Consider the following 12,166-nt stretch of genomic DNA (forward strand, 5'->3'; position numbering starts at 1 on the left):
GCAGTGTGGTCTAATGGTTTGAGTATGGGACTGGAAACCAGAAATAGATTTCTCATCCTGGCTTTGCCACTCACTCGCTGTGTGATGCTGGGCAACTCACGTCCCCGCCCCGTGCCTCAGTTTCCCCATGTACCAAAAAGGGATGATACTGACCCTTCTGTACCTCCCAGGGATGAGGAAGGTTACTTAGTTAATGTTTTTAAAGAGAAAAGAGGCGACAAAACTAATCTGACACAATGACGGCACCAAGACTGGAATTATAAAGCACCTAAAAATCCAAACAACTATACATGTATGACAATATTTGCCAACCCAAAATTCAGTTATGGTGCTTCTAAAAAAACCCACATTGAACACTGTCCATCGCATACGCGTTTCATTTGAATAATACATTTGTTGAGTCAGATCCGCAGCTGCTGGAAATCAGAATACTTCATTCAAGTCAATGGAGCTGTCGATTTATAGCAGCTGAAGATCTGGCCCATAAAACCCAAAACATTTTAAGCCCAAAGTTTACTTGCTTTAGAAGTTTGGACTCTTAACTAATTTCACAATCATTGGTTTCCTCCAATACTTGAGCTATGAACAAAGATGGAGAAAGAAGTTCACAAAGCTAAGATTACAGGCTTGATGGTCATCAATCAATATCACAATATACTTCTTAGTCTAGTGGGCAACATGAAGTTTAGCTGTATTCAAAATATCACATTGTGCTCCAATATTACTTAAATCCTCTGTCAAAGATTTAAATTTTAATCTACATGCTTGCGCTCAGGGGAGGCTCTAGCTTTTTTGCCACCCCAAGCATGGTAGGCAGGCTGCCTTCGGCGGTGCGCCTGCGGGAGGTCCGCCGGTCCTGCAGATTCGGCGTACCCGCCGCCGAATTACCGCCGAATCCACGGGACCGTCGGACCTCCCACAGGTGCGCCGCCGAAGGCAGCCTGACTGCCGCCCTCGCAGCGACCGGCAGGGCACCCCCCGCGCTTTGCCGCCCCAGGTACGCGCTTGGAGCGCTGGTGCCTGGAGCCGCCGCTGCTTCTGCTCCACTGGAGACAGAAGGAAAAATTACAGCTTTTCACATTCATTGCAAAATTTCATTGCACTCTCCAAGGCTCTGGATTTTAGTGGGATGTAAGAGGTACATGACTTTTTGCTGACCCTCAGCCCAGGGGGAGAATTGCACCCCCAAAAGCATTAAAGAGCATGTATATGTATCTCCTCATTCCTTCCTAATCCTGGAAAATTTTCAACATTGAAATGGGCAGCGCAAAACCAAAATGATCTGCCACAGTGGGGAAAGGAAATGTTATTCTTCATCCAAGATGGAGAATTATGGAGAATCAACTTGAAGGCAGATTTTAAGGGCCATGTCTCGAGCCCAATTGCTGCCTCTCATGCCAGCTGTGAGGGTGAGGCCACAGAATGGGGATCAGCTTCCCTAAATCTCCAGGAACTGAAGTGGAAATCCCCTACTGTCCATTCTGCACCTGGAGGAAATAATGCCACAGCAAAGAGCCTCTCCTTTCCACACTCTGCTGCAGGGACAGCAGGAGCCATCTTTTTATTGGGCCTATATCTGGGCCTGATCCAAGCCCATTGAAGTTAGTGGGCGACTCCCCTGATTGTGTCCTCTGGGGTCTGTGCGTATGGAGCTCATCTACAGAGGAATGGAGGCCTGGAACAGAACCCACTTCCTTTCATTCCCCACTTCAGGGACAAGGGCCCTGTGTGAGATCCTAGAACAGGGTCCCAGAGAGGGATCAGTGGAAGAGACTCCCAGAGGGGGCAAGTCTTTCTAGGGATCTCAGTGATCTCCGGAAGTTCCTGCTGGGTTAATGAAATATAACCTTAACATGCAGCCTTATCAACTCTGGAGTTATTCCCTATCTGCCACAATTTTTACAGCTGAACTAAAGACTTGAGTGTAAGAGAGAGGTAGGGCACAAGTAGCCCCTGATCAGACAGCTGGATTCCCTCCTGGATTCTGTTAGGATGGCACTTTTCATGCCAGAGCGAGAGAGACATAAAATGGAACAAAAGCCCAGACTCTCAAAGGTATTTAGACTCCTAACTCCCATGGATTTCAGTGGGAGTTAAGTGCCTAAATGCCTTTCAGGTTCTGGGCCAAAAAAACGAATTTAATTTGGCGACCCTTTTCAAACAGAATTTAAGCAAAGTGGGTCTCTGTTGGTCAGAGGTAGGACAGCCATGGGGAGTAAGAAAGCCCACTTACTTTTTTCCCCTCAGTAAAAGATTAGATCTTGGATCTGAAATCGACTTTAGCCAGCACAATACCCAGCCTCTCCTTCTGTCCAAGTAAAAGCAACTGACACTGAGGGCCAACTGCCAGTGTTCAAATCACAGCATTGTGAGGTCACACTGCAGCACTTATGTCATTGTTGCCATGAACACGGGCGGGTAATAAAGGAAGGACCAAGGGTTGTTAACCATATAAGCGACATAAAGTATTATGGAGGTGCCTGGTGGCGACTCCAGTTAAGGTTAAGGTTTTGTCTAAAATGCGGCATAAATTCCTGCTTTTCCCTGTGAGCAGGTGGTTAACCAGTATGGATTAACCTTTACTCTGACCTTTACTCAGTCAGGGAGTTAGGCTCCTAACTCCCATGGATTTCAGTGGGAGTTAAGTGCCTAAATACCTTTGAGGTTCTGCGCCAAAAAAACAATTTAATTTGGTGACCCTTTTCAAACAGAATTTAAGCAAAGTGGGTCTCTGTTGGTCAGAGGTAGGACAGCCATGGGGAGTAAGAAAGCCCACTTACTTTTTTCCCCTCAGTAATAGATTAGATCTTGGATCTGAAATCGACTTTGGCCAGCACAATACCCAGCCTCTGCTTCTGTCCAAGTAAAAGCAACTGACACTGAGGGCCAACTGAGCCAGTGTTCAAATCACAGCATAGTGAGGTCACACTGCAGCACGTATGTCATTGTTGCCATGACCACGGGGGGGTAATAAAGGAAGGACCAAGGGTTGTTAACCATATAAGCGACATAAAGTATTATGGAGGTGCCTGGTGGCGACTCCAGTTAAGGTTAAGGTTTTGTCTAAAATGGGGCATAAATTCCTGCTTTTCCCTATGGGCAGGTGGTTAACCAGTATGGATTAACCTTTACTTTGACCTTTACTCAGTCAGGGAGTTAGGCACATAAATACCTGCAAAACTCTGGGCCCAACTGCCACTCAGAACTTCCCCTGAAGATGGTGGCCTCATTGGTTCTAACTGTCGACACTCCTATGCTGCTCATAGACATTGCGGATGCTCCATCCAGCTGGATGGTGTACACAATGATACCATCCAAGTAGAAGAAACATCTGCTTAAGTCATGAATCTCTGAGAGGCAGCAGGCCCCTGGGTCTTCCCAAAAAGCTGAACTGAACTATAATGATGCAGCCCAATAGTGAAGGTTATCTTTATGCAGAACTTCCGTAATAGAACCTGGCAATATCCACTGGGCAAATCCAGAGTAATGGATTCCTGAGCACCCCCAAATTGGTCCAGAACATCATCAATCTGTAGGATTGGCAGTGTATGTTTTTTGTAACAGTATTTAGCTGTCTAACAACCCCACAAAAGCAGTATACTTTATCTTCCCTTGTGACTAGAAAAACTGGTGATGTCCATGAGATGGCCAAATCACCACTCTCTTTTTGACCTGTAACAGGTTTTCTACTGTCTTGGCACAGCTGTGCAAGAGGGTCTCTGTTTATGGGGTGTACATCTTGATGTATTGATATAGTGCTGTCAAATGAGCCCATCCCAGCTTGGCGCTAAGTCCTATAATTAAGATGCCTTTGTAACTGGACAAAAGGATATTCACATCCTCCAAGGGCACTGTTGTATCAGTCACAGAAGATGAAATTGATACATTGGTGTTAGTGTGTAATTCAGCATGATCTTCATCTCACCCTGATGTTTGATTACGCACATGGAATCGCCATCAGATTCCAGTCTACAAAAATCTACTCCCAAACTGGACCATATCAGTGACCACAAAGGGGTGTCCCCTGCTGAGGCCATCCCCAATATGTACAGTGAGATCTGCCTTGCCTTTAACTGACAATTCTTGGCCCTCAGTTCCGTGGACAGGAAGCAGATGAGGATAGGTCAGGGGGATATTTGCTCAAAGTTCTCAAGTCACTAGAGAAACAGCAGCTCCCATAGCCACTAAACCAGGCAGCAGCTGTCTGATTCACAGTGACCCATACAACACCAGCAACAGAGGTAATGCTACTTCAGTAAATGGCTTTTGCTCTGCTTCAGTTAGTCCCTAATCTATTCTGATTCACCGTATCCATCACCGTATCCATCACCATGATAACAGAGGGTCTGGCCAATAAGCCCAGCCCTCACCCCTAATTTCCTGATGGCTTCCAGGCATTATTCTTAGCCCTGCATTCATATTGTAACAAATGGCCCATCTGTGACCATATGTAGCAAGAAACTTTCCCCCCTCCCCTCTTTGTGGTTGCTGGGGAATTGAAGCAGCATCTGCTGGTGCAGCTAGTTGACCCACACACTCTGCTAGTTGTTGTAAGTGCTGAGTTGATCTTCCGCCTTCGCCAGGCAGGATAGGTTGTACCTCAGATACCCAGACTCCCGGCATGGTAAGAGATAGCTTCTTAGCTTCATGGACTAGATGACCACCTGAGCTCTCTTCCAACCCTGATCTTCTACGATTCTATGATAGCTGGATGCACCAAACTCAGAGAATCTGGACCCCCTGGAGTCACATCACTGATAATGCCTTTTCCTCGTAGAATCCAGCATTACTCCGTCAGTGTTGAAACGGCACAGTTCTGTAGCTGCTCTCACTAGGAAGCATAAATATCAATCCCCTCCTGCGGTTTCCACATCCTCTCCAGCCACACCAGGAATTTCCCTACACCCCAACCCCAAAAAAACTCCCCCATCACCCTCCCAGGGGTCAACCCAACCAAGCTGAAGAACATACCAAGAACCAGGAATATACCAACCTGTCCTCTGCAGGTTCAAAACATCCAAACAGCCCGAAGCACAAATACAGCTGCCTACTGAAGAAAGTCTCCACAATCTAAAGGCAATTCCCGATGTTTGTCGGTCAAACTTGTCCCATTTATTGAAGTTACAGAACATGGCTGCTGGTGCACCTCTTGCAAATAAGCTTACGAAGAAGGAAAGCTTCCCACTGTTACAATTGGTAAAACTGGAGGATCTTGGTTTGCCGGACCGATCAGCAAAGCCAGAGCTGACAAACTACATGAAAAGGCTGCAAAACACCAAGCCTGCTGAAAGCCTTAAAAGCCAGTCACTGCCAGAAGTACTTCATGAGGCTGTTAAGAATGCTGGAGACACAACACAGTTTATGCAAACAAACATGGCTGTTGTAACATACTTTCTATTTAAGCAAAAGATAACACATCCTACAAACTGGAGGCCAATGTTAAGTGCATTGTTACTTGTTAACCCTGAAGTTGGACACTGGTTCCAACCAAGACCAGCAAATGCTCACTATCTTTCTGCAAGGTTTCAGAGTGGTAGCCGTGTTAGTCTGTATCAGCCAAAAGGACGAGGAGTCCTTGTGGCACCTTAGAGACTAACAAATTTATTTGAGCATAAGCTTTCGGGGGCTAAAACCCACTTCATCGGATGTATGCAGTGGAAAATACAGTAGGAATATATACACCGGTATACACAGGGGACATGAAAAAATGGGTGTTGCCATACTAACTATAACAAGCCCACCTTAACTGATTACTCTCATTATAGTTAGTATGGCAACACCCATTTTTTCATGTCCTCTGTGTATATATATATTCCTACTGTATTTTCCACTGCATGCATCCGATGAAGTGGGTTTTAGCCCACGAAAGCTTATCCTTCTGCAAGAAACTCAATGGACTGGTTAGAATCATGCGGTGCAACATTGAAAGACTCAGCAGTTGAAAAAGTGAAGAACTCTCTCACCACATTCAAAAAATGTGCATATATGTCTGATGAATGCACCAGTGCAAATGGGCGTCGAGTATTAAGTCATTGCGTGTCTTATCTTGATGTCAGGGGTAGGCCAGCAGATGCATTTCTAGATGTTCAGGTTATAGAAGACACATCGGCTGCATCTGTGACAACCCACGTCTTCGAAGAGTTAAATGCTTGTAAATTGGACCCCAAGATGTCTGCTTGTGCGTCTGATGGAGCTGCAGACTTCTCTTGAAGACATGGTGGAGTACAAGCTTTGCTCAGAAAAAAAGTGTAACCCTAATCTCTCCTATACACACTGCAGAGGCCATCTTAAGTTCAGTACCCAGAAAGATAAATGGAGCAAATTATTAAGCATGTTGTATTGCGGGAAGGAAAAGCAAAGCCAAGATTCCACCCATTTCCTACCCCTCTCCACCCCCTCCCATCCACCTGCATGGACCGGGGGTGGAGGTGAAATGCCAGGTGTGCAACTCTTCTTCTCCCATGCCTGCACCTGCAATGTGGAGAGGCAGCAGAGCGGAGTGGGAGTGTGACCAGGGTCTTGCTTCCCAGTACATCCCTGCATAGCCATGTAAGGGTGGGCTACAGTCTGGTCTGTAGTGATCAAATGAAATATTAAAGCAGCCCAAAGGCAGCATTTCCCGATGGATGCAAAATTCTGTTTGCAGAGAATCTCAGGCTTCAGCTTTTGTCTTTCAGAAGCTCAGCTCCGTAGAGTACCTCTAGGTGGCACTACAAGCTGGAAGGTGGCACCAGGCACACCCCTGGTGCAACAGAGCATTTCACCTTACAGTAATATCACTCTGTGCCCACGGGCTATATCGGCTGGATTTCTCTGGCCTGGCCAAAGAGCTGAGCTCAACTTTTGACCAACGACCACTAAAAATCCTCCCTGGGATAGGGCTGGTTTTATGGCAAAGTATGTGCAGGAGTTAGGAGATGCAGCTTCTATTCCTGAGTCTGCCTCACATTTGCTAGGAGACCGTAGGTAAGTCACAAAGTGTCTCTGTGCCTTAGATGCCCCGTCTGTGACTTAGGGATAATACTTTGCTATGTCACATGAGGCGCTATTCGGCTGCATTCCATGCTGATTGTAAACCTGCAGGCGGAAGTTGCTATAGAAGTTCAAAAGAGTATTTATGTTATTCGTGTATTATTTATTACCTTCCAAAGGAGCGAGGGGAGAGAACCCATCTCCAGGAGCAGCTCAGTCAGTACTTCTCAGAAATAATCTGATCAGCCAGTCACTTTCAATGCTTCTGTGACGGGGAGCTCGACTCACCACTAGAATGGCACCTCCTCTGGCCTTTCTGGGCATTAGCTTCACGAGGTCAATGCCCCTTCCCGCGGTTACATGCGGTCTCTCCGCCTCTCTGGCCCCCCTCTAGTTCCACAAGCTGCAGCCTGCTCTTGGTGATTTAGCACTCAGGCCAGGTCACTCAGCAGTTTTCCCCTACAGGGTACCAAAGTTCTTCCACATGAACGGTCTCAGGCAGTCTTCTCTGGCACTCCCCTGAGGGTGCCACTTCCCCCGTGGCTAGCAGGGGAACCCAAGCCTGCCCACTACTCCAGGTTCCAGTCCAGGAACCTTGCACTGGGCAACTGCGGTCTGCTTTCCCTCAGACCCCGTTGTTCTTCCCCTAGACTCCTTTCTACAGTTTCTGGTTCCTCCCACTGTGGGTATAACAGCTCAAACTCCCTCCTCCCAGGGAGTAACTACAGACTACTGAACCCTGTGACAGACCTCCCTATTCCCAGGGATTCCTTCCCTGTAGCCACATTCTGCTGCCAACTTCCTGGCTTTATAAACCTGGACTAGCTCCTCCCCCAGCTGGACTTTATCAGCAAATTAGGCCGCAGCACTCCCTGACTCTCCTCCAGATGTGGCCTACAGGTTAATTGGCCTAATTTATCCCTTCAGGCCCTGTAGGTGACAGACACCCTGTGATGCTCTATACCTTGGGGAACACCCTACACCCCCATGTTCATCCTTATAATATGTTTGTGTGGTATCCAATGCAAAATTTGTCACATTGGGTGTTTTCAGAAGGCTCATGGTGCACGGAGCATTGTTGTTATAGCAATGTAATAGGTTGTAATTTTCATGTATATAGTTATGAGGCTGAAAATGTGTCCTCGTGGAGTTCTCTTTTAAACTCTGTTATAGTCCTAGCCTTCACAACCTTCTCAGTTAAAGAGTTCCACAGGTTGACTGTGCGCTGTGTGAAGAAGAACTTCCTTTTATTTGTTTTAAACCTGCTGCCTATTAATTTCATTTGATGATCCCTAGTTCTTGTATTATGGGAATAAGTAAATAACTTTTCCTTATCCACTTTCTCCACATCACTCATGATTTTATATACCTCTATCATATCCCCCCTTAGTCTCCTCTTTTCCAAGCTGAAGAGTCCTAGCCTCTTTAATCTCTCCTCATATGGGACCCGTTCCAAACCCCTAATCATTTTAGTTGCCCTTTTCTGAACCTTTTCTAGTGCCAGTATATCTTTTTTGAGATGAGGAGACCACATCTGTACACAGTATTCGAGATGAGGGCGTACCATCGATTTATATAAGGGCAATAATATATTCTCAGTCTTATTCTCTATCCCCTTTTTAATGATTCCTAACATCCTGTTTGCTTTTTTGACTGCCTCTGCACACTGCGTGGACATTTTCAGAGAATCCCCCACTGGAAGAATTAGATACCGTGGGTCAAGAAAAGCACATCTGCTTTACTGATGGGAGTGCAATGGTAGTAAAAAGGAAAAGGTGTGTAAAATACGCTGCCATTAACTTAGAAGAGGAAGTCATTCAGGGACATTTAGATCATGGATCGGCTCAGCATGCCGAGCTTCACGCAATTTATCAGGTTTGAAGGCAATATGAAAATTCCCCACAGCCCGTATATATTTATGCTGACAGTGATTTTTGTGTGAAGGGAATGCAGTTTTGGATACAGCATTGGTATAGGAACAGGTGAAAAGCAGCAAATTAAAAAAAATTGCATACTCAAAAAAAAAAAAAAAAAAAAAGATTTACCAGTGGGTAACAAAAAACCCTAAACAGTTAAAGGTGCGACATTTAAGGGCACACAATAAAGAAACAGGTATAAAAACCGCCTGGAATAATCGGGTAGATACAATAGCCCGACAAGAATGTCTGTGCTGACACATCTGAGCCAACAGATGGCACTGCAAATCACTCTAACCGTCTTCCAAAAAAACAGAAGTTACTTAATGGAAAAAGTGGAAGGGACTTTAAAAAGGCTAAAACAAGTAGCAGAATGGGAGTGTATGAATCAGGGGTTGGCAACCTATGGCACGCGTGCCAAAGGCGGCATGTGAGCTGATTTTCAGCGGCACTCACACTGCCTGGGTCCTGGCCACCGGTCCGGGGGCCTCTGCATTTTAATTTAATTTTAAATGAAGCTTCTTAAACATTTTAAAAACCTTATTTACTTTACATACAACAATACTTTAATTATATATTATAGACTTATAGAAACAGACCTTCTAAAAATGTTAAAATGTATTACTGGCACGTGAAACCTTAAATCAGAGTGAATAAATGAAGACTCGGCACACCACTTCTGAAAGGTGGCCGACCCCTGGAAAGAATAATATTAAAATATGGGTGCGGAATTGTGTGCGGTACAGTCAGGACAAGGCTCGTCCTCTGCACTGGCAACCCATGATGCACCAACGAAGGCTTGGGCTGTGGCACAGGGTTCAAATTGATTTTATTAATAAATTGCCAAGAAGTAAGGAAAGATTCCAGTATTTATTGGTAATAATTAATTCCTTTTCAGAATGAGTGAAGGCATTTCCTACTAAAAATAATAGCACCAGGGTAGTGGCCAAAAAGTTTTTTAATAAGGTAGTATGTAAATATGGCACCCCCAAAATAATAAATTTTAATAATGGAAAAGTTGAGTGGTTTGGATTCCATCCAGTAGAGGGCAGTGGTGCACATGAATGCGCTAACCCATTTATTACATTATTCAACTATGCTGGAATGCTGATTGCTTTTGTAGACTGCAGGTTGAAACTTGTAGCTGGAAAGAAGTGTGAAGTCCAGTCTTCTATGTAAAACTAAACATATGGGGTCGAATTCATCCCTCGTGTAACTCCACTGGGGTCATGGGGCCAGATTCTCAGCTGATATAAATTGCCATAGCTTTATTTAAGTCAGTGGAGCGACACCGCTTTCCACCACCTAAGGATCCAGCCCATAGTCTTGTAATATAGCCCCGTAGCAGCAAGGCCGGCTCCAGACACCAGCAAAGGAAGCAGGTGCTTGGGGCAGCCAATGGAAAGGGGCAGCACATCCGGTTCTTCGGCGGAAATTCGGCGGCGGGTCTCTCACTCCCTCTCGGAGGGAAGGACCCGCCGCTGAATTGCCGCCGAAGAATGAAGCGGCGTGGTAGAGCTGCCGTTGAAGTGCCGCCGATCGCGGCTTTATCTTTTCTTTTTTTTGTGGCTTTGCCACTAGGGGCAGCAAAAAAGCTGGAGCTGGCCCTGCGTAGCAGTAGGTCTCAAGTCATGGGTTAGCGAGGGTCAGAATGACAGGGGCTCACTGACCTTTCTGGTGCTTAAAAATGCAGGTGTTTATAGAATGGATTTTCTTCAAAAATTTTAATTGAATGAAATAAAGTGACAACGAAATGGGTGGTTACAAGACAAATGGGTCTTCGTTTCTTTTTCAAGTGACTATAATTATCCAGTCATTTACAATAGAGCCCAACAGAATCAGAAATATCGGCCTGGAAGGGACCTTGAGAGGTCATCCAGTCCAGCCCCCTTCGCTGAGGCAGGACCAAGTAACCCTGGTGTATTCCTGACAGGTGTTTGTCCAGCCTGTTCTTAAAACCTCCAGTGAAGGGGATTCCACGACCTCCCTTGAAATCCTATTCCAGAGCTTAACTCTTATTAAATTTTCCTAATATCTAACTTAAATCTCCCTTGCTGCAGGTTCATTACTTCTTGTCCTCCCTTCAGTGGACATGGAGAACAACTGATCGCTGGCCTCTTTCTAACATATTTCTTAATATATTGGAAGCAGGGACGGCCCGTCCATATAGGTGAACTAGGTGGTCGCCTAGGGTGCCAAGTTAAATGGGGTGCCAAATTCAAGGAAAAAAATCAAATTAAAAAAAATAAAAGGGTGAAAAAATGAAAAAGATGAAAAAAAATACAAATAAAATAACGAATATGTCATTATTTCAATTCCCATGTGCATGCAGAGGGAATAGGAATTATAATTAATTTTTCTACATTTCTGAGAATTTATTAATATGTCAAATCTTTTATTTACTGCAAAAATAAATAATATGTTAGCGATTTTTTTTTCAATTTGCGACGTAGGGTCAAGATGACCCACTCCGCAATTTTGATAAGCAATAACTCAGCCATAATGAAACACATCCCCCAGTGGCAAGAGCTACAATGCTAGTGACACTTAACTTGAATATACATCAAGGTTGCATAGCCGGAAATTAATGTAGAGTGGAGATATCACAAGTTGATACATGCAAACGGTCATTTTAACACACATCGCAGGTAAGTGGTTAAGAATCGAGCGAATACTGTGGAAAATTGTGTTTTCTGGTGCCAAAGAATAAAGAATAATGTCTTTCAGCATTATAAATCCAAAATGTGAGTATCTTTAAGCGTTATTAAATCTTAGCGTTATTATCGGGCTGTATAATTATGAACTTTTCTTTGTTATAACTGGTTCACATGTAATAAATAAGGTCCATAAAAGAAAAGTGACAGCGTTAACGCTTAATAGACTACGAAAGTGATGACGTCCCCCTCCAAGCGGGTAACCGTGAGGAAGGGGATTACTTTCCAAACAGGTTATAACGTCAAAAATGGTGATTTTGTGTCCATGTAAACGCTGTAACTAACTGTTTTAATAGGTAAGTGAGTGTATGTTACTAATTATTGAACCTTTAAGCAGTGAAAAGACATGTTGGAATGGCTGCAATGTGGTTTAAATCACCAACCATGTAATGTGACAGCCATCCTTAACATTATAAGGCTTGCAGTCGGGAGCACAGTACATAACAATATTCAAGTGCCCCATGGCAGAAAGAGGAAAAAGAAAACCCTCCGGAGCTGAGTATCGTTAACAAAAGACTGAGAAGGAAAAGGACCAAGCAAAACAGCAGGGATCCGTCCTGAAAT

This window comes from Chrysemys picta, unplaced genomic scaffold, assembly GCF_011386835.1.
Source record: "Chrysemys picta bellii isolate R12L10 unplaced genomic scaffold, ASM1138683v2 scaf207, whole genome shotgun sequence".
NCBI classification, from domain to species: domain Eukaryota; kingdom Metazoa; phylum Chordata; order Testudines; family Emydidae; genus Chrysemys; species Chrysemys picta.